Genomic DNA, 18,386 nt, shown 5'->3' with positions numbered 1-18,386 from the left:
TGGATGTTTGGATCACCTTGTAAATAAACTTCACTTGGGTTCTCACTACGCTCGCCTTCAGTGGATGATTCTTTACACATATTCATACAACAAAATATTCTGGGGGACTTGAAATATTTCTGAATATGAACAAAAATGCTAGCAGTGAATGCATGGCAACTTAAAATAATACTCTGGCAAAGAAAGATTTAATTTAATATTTTAATATATATCATCATTATAAGTCAATATTTAGAACAAAAAAGTGCTTATAGGAAACAGATTCTTCCAATTATGTGCATATATTTTAGTGGTAAACAAATTGACTTGTTCAAAATAATAATTTTATGCGTTTTAATTGAAAAAGTGAAACAAATAGGAAACATTTTAATTTGACGCAGCACTACACTTTTAAATTTTGCAAATTCCACTACGCTCGCCTTCAGTGGATGATTCTTTACACATATTCATACAACAAAATATTCTGGGGGACTTGAAATATTTCTGAATATGAACAAAAATGCTAGCAGTGAATGCATGGCAACTTAAAATAATACTCTGGCAAAGAAAGATTTAATTTAATATTTTAATATATATCATCATTATAAGTCAATATTTAGAACAAAAAAGTGCTTATAGGAAACAGATTCTTCCAATTCTGTGCATATATTTTAGTGGTAAACAAATTGACTTGTTCAAAATAATAATTTTAAGCGTTTTAATTGAAAAAGTGAAACAAATTGAAGGAAATAATGCATTATTTATCGGCTTTAAGATATCGGCAACATTTTCTTATCGGGCTGATACCGATAACAGAAAAAATGAGCATTTATCGGCCGATACCGATATGGTGGCCGATATATCGTGCATCCCTACTTGCTGTGATTGGCACAGAGAGGAGTCATTGAGCAAGTTAGCAAGCATTACCATTGACAAAGCACCTTTACATAAAACAATAATATAGTGCCCCAGTCCGTTCTTATAATAATGTCATAAAATACAAAAACACTTATGCAAGCGAATCGTGCCCACAGCTAAAGTTTAGCTGCTAAACTGTGAACACTTAAAAAAATAATGGTGGATACGTTAGCTGAGTGCTAACGTGACTAACTGATGAAACAATACAGTTTGTAAACCAAAATATGTCTACTGTAATATTTGAAGAGCGACAGACAAAAGACGCCCTGTCTTAACTTTTAATCAGAACGCAGAACAGCTTACAAGTGCACCAGCCAAACTAACTCTATAACTAACCCTATAACTGCCGGTGCAGCAAAATAAACAGCAATTTCACAATGATTATAAAGTCTGTGCACTACACTACATTCTTTATTATTAAACAAAGTAATTATTAGAACAACGTCAGTCTACATTAATCGACACATTCTTAAGAAATAGTGGGTTCACAGCGAATTATCAGAACTACTTCAGTAAGACAGTAATATCGTGCTTTACCTGGAAACCTAAAGCTGCACTAGGTATACATCACATATTAGCACAAAAACTAGATATTTTGAGCACTCAATTGAAAATGTACACATAACATATCAATCGTACTTACAGGTTGTGGTTCGGAGAGTTTGTTAGTCCAAATAAAGAAGATTAGAAGCCAACGAAGATAAAAGCCAAGATTATAGAAGCAGTCCTTGGTAAAATGACATACAACAAAAGGTTGGAATTGTATTTCTGTGGTATCCTTGAACACAGCATCATCTCAATATGATGTAAACACACTAACTAGCGGAAGTGTTTGTGGGCAGGTCAGGCTCTGTTCGTATTTCACGGTCAGGCGGGGATTATGCAAATGTGTTACTCAGTGACGTATACCGGTAACAGGCAAAAGATTCGAAAATATGATGACTCGTTAAGACGATTCAGAATCGACTCTCTTTTGAGGGACAATATCTTTATTTATCATGCACTTTTTTGATCAACAACTTTGCAGATTGTTTTCATTTAAGGATATTTACGTTATAAACTGCAAAAGAGATATTTTTCAAAAACCCATATGACCTGCTCTTTAACAGAATAAATGGTGAGGCCTGTGCAACAATGAAAGTCTCTGAAAGGATGCAGTTTAACTAAGATCAGAAATGTATGATGTATGAAGGATTTTTGGAGGTGATTTCTCATCTCTTAACCCACTACATGTTTAGTGACCTGGCAACTTGTCGTGTTATGTCAGGTCTTCCTTCTCAAGAGGGTTTGCTGAAAAGAAAGGTCAGGAAAAGAGAGCTTATAAAAAGAAGTAGACAGCTTCTAGCCTTCGGCTTGACTTTAATTCCCACCAAACACACAGTCACAGTCAGAAAACACTTCTGATTTACTTCAGCAAGACTGAGCACTAGGTCTGAGTAAGATCTATGTGATTTGCTCAGTCGAGGGCTCTGACTAACCCAAGACCTGAACAGTGCCTCAGGTAAGCACGCAGGCTTTGCTCACACACAGCACTGTAGAGCCTTCATTTGTATGTGTGTGTTTAACTTTAACATTCCAATTCTTTTAAATCTGGATGGATTTCTGTGTTTAACTTCTATCCAGTCCAACATTAATCTTTTTATGTGTTATTCAAACGTCATTTATTAACCCTCATTAAGTCCTAAACTACTTCCACCTGTAAATCTCTGGTCAAATTTGTCTCACATTGAAAATAATGTTTAAATAATGTCTAATAAGGAGTCTAAAGGTCTAAAGATGCAAAGAAAATCATTATTTATGTATTTAATTAACATTTCACTGCATTACATCATGTGTATGTAATATGTATGTGATAAATAAAGAGCCTTAAACAATCTGTTTGAGGGACTTCATTTTAGAAAATCTAAACATTTAGGGGTGAAATTTTATTAATTGATTTATTAAACACTATTTATTTACTGAATAATATGCTGAAAGGCCAACGGTCATAACTGCTTCTTTAAATATGGGTCAAGGTGTATGTATACATATAATACCAACATTTTGGGGTCGGACATGTTTTTAAAAATACAAGAGAAGCAGTAACGATGTGAATTTTTTTTACAATTTAAAATAACTGTTTTCTATCTGAATATATTTTTAAAATGTAACTTATTCCTGTGATCGCAAAGCTGAATTTTCAGCAGTCTTCAGTGTCACATGATCCTTCAGAAATCGTTTTAATATGCTGATTTGACGCTCAAGAAACATTTCTTATTATCATTGTTGAAATCAGTTGCGCTGCTTAAAGGTACAGTATGAGATCTTGGAAAACTTTAGCCTGATAGCACTGAAAGTGAACGTCCCACCCTCCCTGCAATCGCCGTCCAAAAGCCATGCCTCCTTAACGCATAGACGCTCACAGACCAGAATACCAGAGACAACGTTACTACAATAGGCTACATCAGCGGTTCCCAATTCCAGCCCATGTTCTGAAGTTAAATAAACTTCAATGAATTTCCCCTGCTCAGGGAGGAGGGAGCAATGAACACTGTGTAGGGATCATATCGATCAGAACATAGTTTATGCACGTAGCCCACTTCTAACGAGCTGGTTATCTGAATCGCAAGGACTGGAATTTGGAACCGCTGGGCTACATCATGTGTCATTCACCGGTGAGAAAACTTTAAAAGTACTACAATACCAGGAAGGAAGATCGGGTTGTTGATGTTTGTCTGCCATTCTCGCTCTGTCTGCACAGCGTACGTGAACGCGCTGTCTTATCCTGTCTGCGCGAACAGGGTGCGCAGAGGTATGCTAATACATACATTGACAGGCAGGTAGGAAAGCCAATTAAAACGCTCGGGCCGAGCGTTTTGATTGGACGAACATTTCTTGGTCATACGCCTTCCACAGAATATATAAATACAGATAAATAAATTTAGGCCACTTAACTTAATGATTGCTATGGGGATGTGAAGAGACTTTCAACCAGCATAACAAAAAAAAAATTTCTGAAGACAATAACCTATTGCACCTTTAATATTTTTGTGCGTATTTCTGTTTACTTATTTTCTTAAATGTATATTTATTAAATTTACAAATCATTTGGAACTTTATAAATATCTTTACTGTCACATGATAAATTGAATGTCTTTGAATTAAAAAAAATATATAATAAAAAAAAAGTATGATCGCACAGAGCCATTTCCACAATATTGTATTTAATATAGCACATTCTTCTTCTAAAAACAGGACAAAATATATACAATAGAAAGGGTAAATTAATAATTTGTGAAAACACAAATAAGGTGTAAACTGTGCAACCAGCAGTAATATGTAATAATTTGAATGCTCCATTCAGTTTTGATTCAAAATCTGTTGAAGTGCTTATTTAGAGGGGCCTTAACAATTAAAATAATTAGTTTAAGCATGATTGCAAACAGAATGGAGACAAAATCTTGTCTGATTTTGTCAAATCTTGAGCTGCAGCCTAAGAGCTGCAGCCTAATTAGCAAACAGACTTAAACGCTGGTGGTCACTGGTTTTCTGATAATCACAATTAACTAGATAGAGCACTTTTATACTCTATTACGAAAACATCCGGTTCAGGCACTTCTCATCTTCTTTTCGATTCACAGCAACCTGACCCAGTTGACATCCTAAGCATTTTAAGCATTTTAATGTCTTGACCTGCAAGTAGCCCTCATTTCATCTTTAGATCAGACCTTCTCCTTTCTCATCCGTAAATGTCTCACAGGTAATTATGCCTCTCTTTCCAAATAGCCCTGTTAATACTTATTTAGCACACATATTCTGTAATTAACAACACCCCCGCCTACTCAGTATTTTACTCAATTTGCAATCAAAGGCTGCCGTCTGCAAAGTTTTTAATTGTGCCCATGGCGATGATTTACGGTTGGTAATTACATTCCGCTTTACCCTCTATAATACCAGCAATATTCCCAGGTGCGCTGGAAGTTAGCGGTGCAAGTTAATTCGCCACGTCCCATATATGAAATGAACAACACCCCGATAGCCCGTACGCACGTTTCTCTCGCACGGTTAATATGCTCACCAATTATTTCCACTTTGAGCTTTTATAGCCCTCCAGTGGGGAGTTGGAAGACAGAAAGTGTGTATTGCTATCGTAATACAGTACAATCAGATTACCTGGAACATCCTTAACACAGGAAGTATCACATAACCAATAAATTGCTTCATTTTGAGACGAAGCTGCACAGATGCTGACTGGAGTTGCCTCGACGCCACCGATGTTAGCCACAGCGGAAAAGGCTTATATATGCTATGACTAATAAGCATTATAGACAGAACGGCTTTGGATCTATGAATCACAAAGTCCTCAACTGCCAATTTAATATTCAGACCGCAGGAAGGCAAATTATAGGTGACTTAGTGTTCTCTCTATTGGAGTCCTGCCAGAGCATGTTCTTAACTGACAACCATAAATAGAGGGAGTGGGATTTTTTTAGTTGCTATTAAGTGTGAGTCCAATAACGCGGCACAGCAGTGAGTGGCGCCGATTTTTTTTTTTTTTTGGATGCTTCACTTTGTAGAAGGCTTTGAAAAATGTCTTTAATATATCCCCAGCATACTGTTTGATACCTCTTCCAACCAAATATGAAAGAAAGAAAAAATCCCACATATAAATAACTCTTATATCTAGGTCACCTTTATGTTTTTTGTATGGAAATGAGGCTGAGTTGCTGCAATATGAGCATATTTTGGCCCACTCTAACCAATTAGGCAGAGCTCCTGAGGAGAAGTGCACTGAGTTGCTCCTGATACCGAATATCAGCTTTTGGAAGAGAGTTTGTGAGACACCGTGTAACTGTTAGAAAGCATAAGCAAAAGGAACAGCTGTGATCTATAGCCTTTTTTATTTTACCATTTTTTTATTTTATATTTTAATTTCAAATTTCTGATTTTTCTGAAGTGCACATTTTCCAAAACCACAGCTTATCATAGTGTTTAAATGATTTAATTAACTTTTATCTTATGAACAAATTGATTGGCTGCTTTTGTTTAGAGTCCCAGAGCCCCAGGGATGTACTGTATGTGTACAGTAAGTCAATATTAAGTGTCAAAAATATCTGTCAATAATATATTGATTCCATAAAATTAAAGGTAAATATTAAAAGATAATAAATAATAATAATAAATAAATAAAAGTAATAAATCAAAGGTGAATATAACACTGATAACATTAATAGATGTTTCTGAGCACCAAATCAGCATATTAGAATGATTTCTGATAGGTAATGTTACAACAAAGACTGGAGGAATGGCTGGTGAAAATTTATCTTTTTATGACTAAATGAACCTATTTGTCTCTTAAACTCTTTTAATATTTACCTTTGATTTAGTTAAACCCATTTAACAGATTATTGACACTTTTCATAATGTCTTCAACTTTAATCTGTGTTTATCTGTGGTCTCTGAGGCCCCCAAACAAAAATAAATATATATATATATATATATAAGGACGTTTGAAGTGTATTAAAAAATAAAATACTTTAAGTTATAGTATTTTTTTTTATTTGTTTAAATTTTTTTTCAATTATTTCTATTCAAAATTGTTAATTTAAGGTGTTACTTAACATTTCTTTGTAATTAATTGTGAAATTTCCTAGCGATTTGAGTGAAAATGATTTCTACATCAGTATTTTTCTGTGTACTTCAGTATTACATTTTTTTTGAGCTCTCAAAGTGGTCTTGGTGTCTCTCAGACCCTAAATAGAGCCTGCTGGTTGACTTTGATTTATGCTTAGATGTTTGAGGCACGAAAAACGCTGCAGCATTTTACTTAAAGAGGGATAAAATCCTTCCAAAATGCATCGCACTTGCAAAAGAGCAGGCTAGACAGCCTCATCGTTTTTCTCCTTTTTTTTTGTTGTCATACGCCTTCCACAGAATATATAAATACAGATAAATACATTTAGGCCACTTAACTTAATGATTGCTATGGGGATGTGAAGAGACTTTCAACCAGCATAACAAAAAAAAAATTTCTGAAGACAATAACCTATTGCACCTTTAATATTTTTGTGCGTATTTCTGTTTACTTATTTTCTTAAATGTATATTTATTAAATTTACAAATCATTTGGAACTTTATAAATATCTTTACTGTCACATGATAAATTGAATGTCTTTGAATTAAAAAAAATATATAATAAAAAAAAAGTATGATCGCACAGAGCCATTTCCACAATATTGTATTTAATATAGCACATTCTTCTTCTAAAAACAGGACAAAATATATACAATAGAAAGGGTAAATTAATAATTTGTGAAAACACAAATAAGGTGTAAACTGTGCAACCAGCAGTAATATGTAATAATTTGAATGCTCCATTCAGTTTTGATTCAAAATCTGTTGAAGTGCTTATTTAGAGGGGCCTTAACAATTAAAATAATTAGTTTAAGCATGATTGCAAACAGAATGGAGACAAAATCTTGTCTGATTTTGTCAAATCTTGAGCTGCAGCCTAAGAGCTGCAGCCTAATTAACAAACAGACTTAAACGCTGGTGGTCACTGGTTTTCTGATAATCACAATTAACTAGATAGAGCACTTTTATACTCTATTACGAAAACATCCGGTTCAGGCACTTCTCATCTTCTTTTCGATTCACAGCAACCTGACCCAGTTGACATCCTAAGCATTTTAAGCATTTTAATGTCTTGACCTGCAAGTAGCCCTCATTTCATCTTTAGATCAGACCTTCTCCTTTCTCATCCGTAAATGTCTCACAGGTAATTATGCCTCTCTTTCCAAATAGCCCTGTTAATACTTATTTAGCACACATATTCTGTAATTAACAACACCCCCGCCTACTCAGTATTTTACTCAATTTGCAATCAAAGGCTGCCGTCTGCAAAGTTTTTAATTGTGCCCATGGCGATGATTTACGGTTGGTAATTACATTCCGCTTTACCCTCTATAATACCAGCAATATTCCCAGGTGCGCTGGAAGTTAGCGGTGCAAGTTAATTCGCCACGTCCCATATATGAAATGAACAACACCCCGATAGCCCGTACGCACGTTTCTCTCGCACGGTTAATATGCTCACCAATTATTTCCACTTTGAGCTTTTATAGCCCTCCAGTGGGGAGTTGGAAGACAGAAAGTGTGTATTGCTATCGTAATACAGTACAATCAGATTACCTGGAACATCCTTAACACAGGAAGTATCACATAACCAATAAATTGCTTCATTTTGAGACGAAGCTGCACAGATGCTGACTGGAGTTGCCTCGACGCCACCGATGTTAGCCACAGCGGAAAAGGCTTATATATGCTATGACTAATAAGCATTATAGACAGAACGGCTTTGGATCTATGAATCACAAAGTCCTCAACTGCCAATTTAATATTCAGACCGCAGGAAGGCAAATTATAGGTGACTTAGTGTTCTCTCTATTGGAGTCCTGCCAGAGCATGTTCTTAACTGACAACCATAAATAGAGGGAGTGGGATTTTTTTAGTTGCTATTAAGTGTGAGTCCAATAACGCGGCACAGCAGTGAGTGGCGCCGATTTTTTTTTTTTTTGGATGCTTCACTTTGTAGAAGGCTTTGAAAAATGTCTTTAATATATCCCCAGCATACTGTTTGATACCTCTTCCAACCAAATATGAAAGAAAGAAAAAATCCCACATATAAATAACTCTTATATCTAGGTCACCTTTATGTTTTTTGTATGGAAATGAGGCTGAGTTGCTGCAATATGAGCATATTTTGGCCCACTCTAACCAATTAGGCAGAGCTCCTGAGGAGAAGTGCACTGAGTTGCTCCTGATACCGAATATCAGCTTTTGGAAGAGAGTTTGTGAGACACCGTGTAACTGTTAGAAAGCATAAGCAAAAGGAACAGCTGTGATCTATAGTCTTTTTTATTTTACCATTTTTTTATTTTATATTTTAATTTCAAATTTCTGATTTTTCTGAAGTGCACATTTTCCAAAACCACAGCTTATCATAGTGTTTAAATGATTTAATTAACTTTTATCTTATGAACAAATTGATTGGCTGCTTTTGTTTAGAGTCCCAGAGCCCCAGGGATGTACTGTATGTGTACAGTAAGTCAATATTAAGTGTCAAAAATATCTGTCAATAATATATTGATTCCATAAAATTAAAGGTAAATATTAAAAGATAATAAATAATAATAATAAATAAATAAAAGTAATAAATCAAAGGTGAATATAACACTGATAACATTAATAGATGTTTCTGAGCACCAAATCAGCATATTAGAATGATTTCTGATAGGTAATGTTACAACAAAGACTGGAGGAATGGCTGGTGAAAATTTATCTTTTTATGACTAAATGAACCTATTTGTCTCTTAAACTCTTTTAATATTTACCTTTGATTTAGTTAAACCCATTTAACAGATTATTGACACTTTTCATAATGTCTTCAACTTTAATCTGTGTTTATCTGTGGTCTCTGAGGCCCCCAAACAAAAATAAATATATATATATATATATATAAGGACGTTTGAAGTGTATTAAAAAATAAAATACTTTAAGTTATAGTATTTTTTTTTATTTGTTTAAATTTTTTTTCAATTATTTCTATTCAAAATTGTTCATTTAAGGTGTTACTTAACATTTCTTTGTAATTAATTGTGAAATTTCCTAGCGATTTGAGTGAAAATGATTTCTACACCAGTATTTTTCTGTGTACTTCAGTATTACATTTTTTTTTGAGCTCTCAAAGTGGTCTTGGTGTCTCTCAGACCCTAAATAGAGCCTGCTGGTTGACTTTGATTTATGCTTAGATGTTTGAGGCATGAAAAACGCTGCAGCATTTTACTTAAAGAGGGATAAAATCCTTCCAAAATGCATCGCACTTGCAAAAGAGCAGGCTAGACAGCCTCATCGTTTTTCTCCTTTTTTTTTGTTTTTTTGTTTAACACACCATCGCTATTGTCATTAAATCGCTGATCGTTTATCATAATAAAAAAGAGTATGAGATGAAGAAAAAGGGAGAGAGAGAAACTCGGAAGAGAATGCGTGGAATGAGCAGATTAGCAGAGATATTTTTCAAGATTACGTGCCCCTTCTGTGGAGCTCTCAGATTTGTCAGCAGAAGAACAGATACAGCTCTATCAATAATCCATGGCATTGTGTATTTCCCAACTGATGCTATTATACTGCTCTGGATGACAGCCTGCCTCAACTCCATCTTCCTTTCCACCGAGACCAGAATCTCATAAACTGCTCTCAACACAGACATCTCATATAAAGGGTAATAACTCTCGCCAGTTAATACCACAGAATTATCCGAAAGTAGAGCAATGAACCCGCTATAGATGCCGGGTAGGAGGTGTTCTAGCAGAATGCGGTAGGCAACTAAAAAGAAACTAGGAGCAAGGACCCCTGACAAATAATGCATTTTGGATCAATTTGAAGTTTCTACGGTTTCCTGCGCAGCGGGACACCGAGTCTCCGAAGAAAAAAAGGATTTTTGGATTTCCTTAACCAGCAATAGATTTCTTTGAAACAAAAATGACATTTGGCCATAAATAATACTACATTGTTCTATTTTTTACAAAAAACAAGTGCCAAAATAACTAAATATAGGAGTTGATCCAATATTTTTTTCAAAATAACAGAAACAATTGAGCTTAAAGGGATAGTCCACCCAAAAAATAAAATTCTGTCATCATTTACTCACCCTTATGTAGTTACAAACCTGTATGACATTTTTTTCTTCTGCTGGAGAAACTAACCAAATAGTCACAACTATTTAGGGGCTTTCACACCAGAGTAATATTTCCATAGTTCCTATAACTATTAGCGGAAGTACCCACTTTTTGGCGTGTTCGCACTGCAGGAAAGATTTTAGGATTGCCTTTTAGGGGGACTATATTAGCTCCTACTGCTGCGTAGGGTCTAACCAGCACAATAGGAACAATGACAGAAGTGTATGCTGATTGGCCCGAACACATGCCATGCGAAACACTGCCATCCACCATTTTTAAAAAGCGGTAAATGTATGGTTTACATATACTTAAAGGGATAGTTCACCCTAAAATAAAAATTCCGTCATTAATTACTCATGTCGTTCCAAACCCGTAAGAACTTTGTTCACCTTCAGAACACAAATTAAGATATTTTTGATGAAATCCAAGAGCTTTCTGACTCAAGCAAGGGAACTACCATGTTCAAGGCCCAGAAAGGTAGTAAGGACATTGTTAAAATAGTCCATGTCTTTGGAATGACATGAGGGTGAGTAATTAATGACATCATTTTTTACTTTTGCGTGAACTATCCTTTTAATATATGAACTAACTCCAAAAACATGGAAAACCGTGATAGATTGACCAAACGCCATATAGTCTGGGCACTTCTACATCCTCCACTTGTTGAATGCTGTGCTTAAAAATAATGTCGCTCTTGGCCAGCTTTTGTCACTTCAGAGTTCTTACTGGCAGTGCGAATGCAACTAGGACAATGGCCCTAGGGGAAAATTTTGTTCTCGAGGGACCACCCTGGTGGCTATTTCCTATAACTACCTGCTGTGAAAGCCTCTAATACAGGACTAGTTAATTTACACCAACAAAGAAACTGTTCATTTTTTAAAAATCAGGTTATGCAGTAGCCTATGTAATTGGCATTCACTTTACTCCCATTGACATGATTCATTCAGTCAGCAGAGTTCTCTACAGTGTAATTTCACTGATATAGAATGTACAGCATGTTAGCTTGCTTATTACACCCAAGAGCATGATCTGTTTAAGTCCATATATCATACTAGCAAGAAACTATGCCTCTAACGACAGGTCGAGAGTTGGCGTTTTTCCATAGACTGCGAATGTTCGTTTGAACTACGTTTTCGAGAAACACAAAATTGTTGATCTATATTGGTAGCAATGGCTAACAATGATTTGGAACGTCAAAAGGGTTGAGTAAATGATGACAGAATTTTCATTTTTGGATGGACTATCCCTTTAATTGCATAAACAAACACTTAGAATTTGCCTGCACAAAATTATTGTGGTAAATGGGCATAGAAAGAAGAGAAATATACTCCATAACCTTCAGTCTTTTGCTCTTGTATGTCACTGTTAAATTTCCTATGCCAGGTGTTTGCCGATAGCGGATCATAACTGGGGAAGGCCGAATGATGAACCCAGCCTGTAAAGAAATTCAGTGTTTGCATTTCAGGGCACAATAAGAACGACCATCTGTTTGTGTCATTTGTGCTTTATTGTCTTCCTGTGTCTGCGTTCATTGTGTTGTGTAGTTTGATGGCGGTAGGACGGGGGTTCATTACGGGTCTCAGCCTTCAGCACATCACAGCGGTGAGCAGAAATGAGAGTAAAGACGGCTTTGTGCTAACTCCAGGTCTGAGACCGCAGTGATGGCCACAGATGGTGGATGGAGGAGAGGAGAGCAGGGATGAGGTTGCCATGGATAGGGCCCAGGGAGCAGGCATGCATGTTGGCAGAGAAAGAGAGGAGCTCCCTGGAGTCGGATCTGCCAAGTCTCTTACGTGGGAATGGGCCTGGCAGCGGAAAGAGTCGCTCTGAGCCTTTGAGTGCTGAGCTAACCTCGCTTTCTATTAGTAATGAGAAGACATTTATAGGAGAGATCTATTTATATTTCCAAGGAAAAGATGACTGTTAATGTAAAGCATGCAAGCCATTTTGTGTTTGGAAGAACATGATTTGTGACCTTTTTCTACATACAATGAATTATTGCCATTCAAAGCAGGGATGCATTTTTCAAACTTGAAGTAGTATTAACATACTATTATTAACACAACTAAAAAGGCACTAATGGCGCAATTTGCGAGAAAAAAAAAATTGCGAGATGTAATGGAAATAAATGAATATACAGCAAATAATACACTTCCTATATTCTAAAGGCATTTTTCTTTGTTCAATGCTTTCACCTGCCCAAATAATTCTTTAAATTATCTTTATTTGGGGGGCTTTTGCCTTAAAGAAAAAAATTTTTTAGTAAAAATTGTAAGACAATAACAAAAGATAATTGGAAATGGAAATAGATCAAATAATTCTATTTTGACTAAATATTATAAAGCTACCCTAATAATGTCTTTAAATTCTTTATTTAGGGGATTTTTCCTAACAAATTTTGACATGCAAATTTTATTATATATTATTTTAAGTTTTAAGTTTATTTTAAGATTTTATTTTATTTGCAATCCTAAAATTAAGTAATGGTGCAAAGTGTGTTTCATAAGAATTTTACTACCAGAAAATGTCTCTCTTTTTTTCCAAACTCCATCCTTTATAAATATTTCAAAACCTTATTAAATATTTCAGAGACTAATGCAGAATTATTGGTGGTGCTTTGAGGGAACCTGAAACTCATTTTCAAATAATGTTCCATTTAATCCAGCCTCCCTGGTGCAAATTTAAATTATGTAAAGGAAATAAATCTCAGACTAAACGACAACAGTTGCTTTTTAAGATTACACACTAATATTTCAGTTCATCCCAATAAATGAATGAAGTTTGTCTTTGGCCAACCATTGTTGTCAGCAAGAGCTAAACTCTTGAGAAATTAAACAAATTGCCCCTTTAATGCTGAATAAAACAAACTAAAACTGTAGTACAAAAAAACCCCTCATGGGTTCTAATTATGGAAAACTATAGACATTGTATTCATTAATGAGCGCTGCAGACTACAAAGGGAATTTAAGTGCATTTTAATATGAACAAGACAACAGCAAAAGAAAAAATGCAATCTAAAGACATATTAAATGTGACTGTGTGCGGTAAAATAACTATATTCATATTCACAGTACGCTAATGGCCATTAAATTTCTCTTGAAAGGTCAGCGTTTCGTGTTTGTCCCTAAATGCTATGTGAAAAGAAAATGTTCTTGCTCGGAAAGTGTGCATTTATTTATCTGAAGCAAATGGCATTTGAATGTGTTAAAGCCATTAATCATGACCCAAGCTCTATGGCATAACAGAGAATAGGAAAATAAATGACAAAGAAACAGAAAGAAAACTGTTCTCTTTTCCTGTTGTCTTTGTCATATAATAGTACCATACTGTATGTATTTGTTAAATTCCAATGAATATGAGACAAAATCCAACATGTTTGTTAATTACTTCTGGAATTACAATGGACATGGATACAAGAGAACAGTCTCTGGCAGCATTATGTTCTGCAAAATCTAGCTTTGTGAAAGCCTCAGAGACGTTCTGCACTTGGTCACTGATCTCAGAATTCTCTCCTGGTGTACAATCACAGGTTAAATACATCCCTAGAGCTGTAGCTCAAAAAGTGGATCTTTCAGGGCTGGATTTACTAGTTAACAAGTGTTGTGTGTAGAAAATGTTGTTCTGCTTCACTGCCAGAGGTTGGTGGGCCAATTAGCATTGACAAAGACTCCCATGTGAATAGTCTTGTGTACAGACTGTCTGGATCTCACAGACGCTGCCTTTAAGATGTACTAATGTGCTTTCATTGCACGATAGTTTCAACACATAACAAAGCGACCAAGTTTAAGATGGCTCTCTATGCATACTGCACCCTACTATAAAAAAATGATAGCGTATACAATAACAGAGGGAAAGGAGAATTAATGAGAGACTAAGCATTACTGCAACTGAGCCCTAGCAAAGTGTTTCATGACAACAACAAAGAGAAAGACATGGGATGGGGTTGTTTTGTGATAGGTCCCTAAGCACTATTTATTCGGGAACACGCTGCAGAATCATGCTTTGTCTACAATATTTGCAAGGTATTATTTATTTAATGTCTATTTTATTATTATTTTATTGATTTTATTTAATTTTTCTGTAACAACCTAATATCAGTGGTATATTATCGCAGCTAGACAGGAAGAAAGAGAAAGACAGGGGGTGGGGTCATTTTGCAAGCAACTTTTATTTTATTTTAGTTTAGTCTAGTTTATATTTTTATTATTATTTTAATAATCTTTCATATCTCTACTGCATGGTGTGGCCATATGGCAACATACTCTTTGTGTTCATTTCCTTCTATCTGCCGAGGGAGTTCACGGCCATTGTCATCGTTGCTGTGCATATACCCCCTTGTGCAAACGCTAAAGACGCACTTCGCGAAATTACAGCGCTATCAGCGAGCAACAAACAAACAACCCTGACGGCTTTTTCATAAAATCCGGTGACTTTAATCACGCAAATTTAAAGACAGTTTTGCCAAAGTTCTACCAACACGTGAACTTTGCAACAAGAGAAGACAACACATTGGACTTGGTTTACACAACAGAAAAATGTGTACAAAGCTGCACCCCTCCCCCATCTCGGGTAATCAGACCACATCTCTGTTATGCTAATCCCAGCATACAGACCACTTCTCAAACTTGCCAAACCGGTCCAAAATCAGATCACAGTATGGCCAGATGATGCTACCTCAGCACTACAGAACTGCTTCCAGGACACAGACTGGAACATGTTTAAAGAGGCAGCCACCTACCATGACCACACAGACCTGCAAGAGTACACTGAAACAGTGACTGCTTACATCAAAAAGTGCATTGATGATGTGACAGTCACCAAGAACATCACCACACGTGCCAACCAGAAGCCATGGATGACAGCAGAGGTTCGTGGGCTGCTAAAGACCTGTGATGATGCATTCAGATCGGGAGACAAAGCAGTCCTCAGAACAGCAAGAGCCAACCTGTCCTGTGGCATCAAGAAAGCAAAACGGTTGTATTCACAAAAAAATCAATAATCACTTCACAGACAGCAAGGACACACGGAGTCTTTGGCAAGCTATTCAGACCATCACAGATTATAAGCCCCTTGTCACAGGCCTGTGATGACGACACATCCTTCCCAGATGCACTCAATGAGTTTTATGCATGTTTGAAATGCAGAATGACAAACCTGCACAAAAACTACCCACAACCCAACGACCAGGTGCTCTATCTGTCTCCAGTCGATGTAAGGAAGACCCTATCTAGGGTTAACCCACGCAAGGCTGCAGGTCCTGACAACATACCAGGCCGGGTACTGAGAGACTGTGCTGAACAGCTGACAGATGTCTTATCAGACATCTTTAACGTCTCACTAAGCCAAGCAGTTGTCCCCACATGTCTCAAGTCCACCACCATCACTCCAGTACCAAAGAAGTAACCTGTGTCCTGCCTGAATGACTATCGTCCCATAGCACTGACCCCAATCATGATGAAGTGCTTTGAGAGGTTAGTCAGGCACCATATCAAATCCAATCTCCCCAACACACTTGACCCGCTTCAGTTTGCATATAATCCAAACCACTCCACGGACGATGCCATTTCCTCCACCCTCCCCCTGGCTCTTACCCACTTAGAAAACAAAGACTCTTATGTTAGAATGCTGTTCAACTACTTCAGCTCAGCATTTAACACAATAATCCCACAACAGCTCATCAACAAACTAAACCTGCTGGGCCTAAATACCTCCCTCTGTAATTGGATCCTGGACTTTCTAACCGGAAGACCTCAGTCAGTCCGTGTCAGCCACAAAACCTCCAGCATTACCACACTGAGCACAGGTACCCCACAAGGCTGTGTGCTCAGCCCACTGCTCTTCATGCTGCTGACCCACGACTGCACTGCCAAGTTCAGCTCCAACCACATCATCAAGTTTGCTGATAACACAACTGTGGTAGGTCTCATCAGCAAAAATTATGAAACACCCTACAGAAAGGAAGTAGCACAACTGGTTGAATGGTGTGGGGCAAACAATCTGTCCCTCAATGTGAGTAAGACAAAGGAGGTTGTGATGGACTTCAGGAGAAACTCTGTTGACCACCCCCCACTGACCATCAACAGCTCGACTGTGGAGAGAGTCAGCAGCACTAAATTCCTGGGGGTGCATATAACAGAAGACCTCACCTGGACCACCAACACTACATCATTCTCCAAGAAGGCACAACAGTGGCTCCACTTCCTGCGCCGACTTAAAAGAGCAAGTCTCCCTCCACCCATCCTCACCACATTCTACAGGGGAACCATTGAGAGAGTGCTGACCAGCTGCATCACTGTCTGGTACGGGAACTGCAGTGCTGCTGACCTCAAGACCCTACAGCGCACAGTAAACACAGCTGCAAAGATCATCGGTGCCTCTCTCCCCTCCATTCTGGACATTTTCCTTGCACGATGCTCCAGTAAAGCTACCAGTATCGTGAAAGACCCCACCCATCCCTCCCACATTCTCTTCCTGCTCTTGCCATCAGGAAGACGGTACCGGGCATCAGAGCCCACTCTGCAAGACTGCTCAACAGCTTTTCCCACCAGGCTGTGGGAGTCCTCAATTCCAATCACCTCACCCTCTCTGAAACCTCATCCACAACCCTTGCTCCTGAAACCAGGATCCTCTCTCCCCCCATCCCACCACACCACATGCACCACACATTGAGAGAGTGCTGACCAGCTGCATCACTGTCTGGTACAGGAACTGCAGTGCTGCTGACCTCAAGACCCTACAGCGCACAGTAAACACAGCTGCAAAGATCATCGGTGCCTCTCTCCCCTCCATTCTGGACATTTTCCTTGCACGATGCTCCAGTAAAGCTACCAGTATCGTGAAAGACCCCACCCATCCCTCCCACATTCTCTTCCTGCTCTTGCCATCAGGAAGACGGTACCGGGCATCAGAGCCCACTCTGCAAGACTGCTCAACAGCTTTTCCCACCAGGCTGTGGGAGTCCTCAATTCCAATCACCTCACCCCCTCTGAAACCTCATCCACAACCCTTGCTTCTGAAACCAGGATCCTCTCTCCCCCCATCCCACCACACCACATGCACCACATGAACCTCAATTCCAATCACCTCACCCCCTCTGAAACCTCATCCACAACCCTTGCTTCTGAAACCAGGATCCTCTCTCCCCCCATCCCACCACACCACATGCACCACATGAAAACTGTTGAAAACCTCAAGAACATTGTGCAATTCTGAGTGTGCTACACACAGGAGAGTGGGCTGGACAAACCACCTGTATAAAAACACACCCTTTTCTCTCTATATGCATGCACCAGACACTTTCTTATAAAAACTCCATGTTACAAGGACTTAATAAGATAACACAAATGTTTACTTGTGAATGCACCACAAATCACATTGCACTACTTGCTTCTTAACCTTAAATACCTCTTTTGCACTATATCATGTACAGTTATTATGTAAAATACTTGTATAGTCTGTCTTAGGTTATGTATGTATAATCAACTATTTATAGTATATGTATAGTTAGACTACTGCTTCAGAAAGTTTGCTCAAAGCTATGTAAGTCTAAAAATTGTTCTTACTTCTAGGTTGTATGTTTATATTTGTTTATTTATGTAGCACCGTGGTCCTGCGAGACATGACATTTCATTCCACTGTATGTCCACACATGTAGCAGAATGACAATAAAGCTCGACTTCACTTGAAAGAAGAAAGTCATGTACACTTAGGATGGCTTGACGGTGAGTAAATCATGAGATCATGTTCATTTTTTTTGGGTGAACTGTCCCTTTA

The sequence above is a fragment of the Sinocyclocheilus grahami genome, unplaced genomic scaffold (genome assembly GCF_001515645.1).
Source record: "Sinocyclocheilus grahami isolate Dianchi unplaced genomic scaffold, SAMN03320097.WGS_v1.1 scaffold122.1, whole genome shotgun sequence".
NCBI classification, from domain to species: domain Eukaryota; kingdom Metazoa; phylum Chordata; class Actinopteri; order Cypriniformes; family Cyprinidae; genus Sinocyclocheilus; species Sinocyclocheilus grahami.
This window is presented reverse-complemented; position numbering follows the sequence as displayed.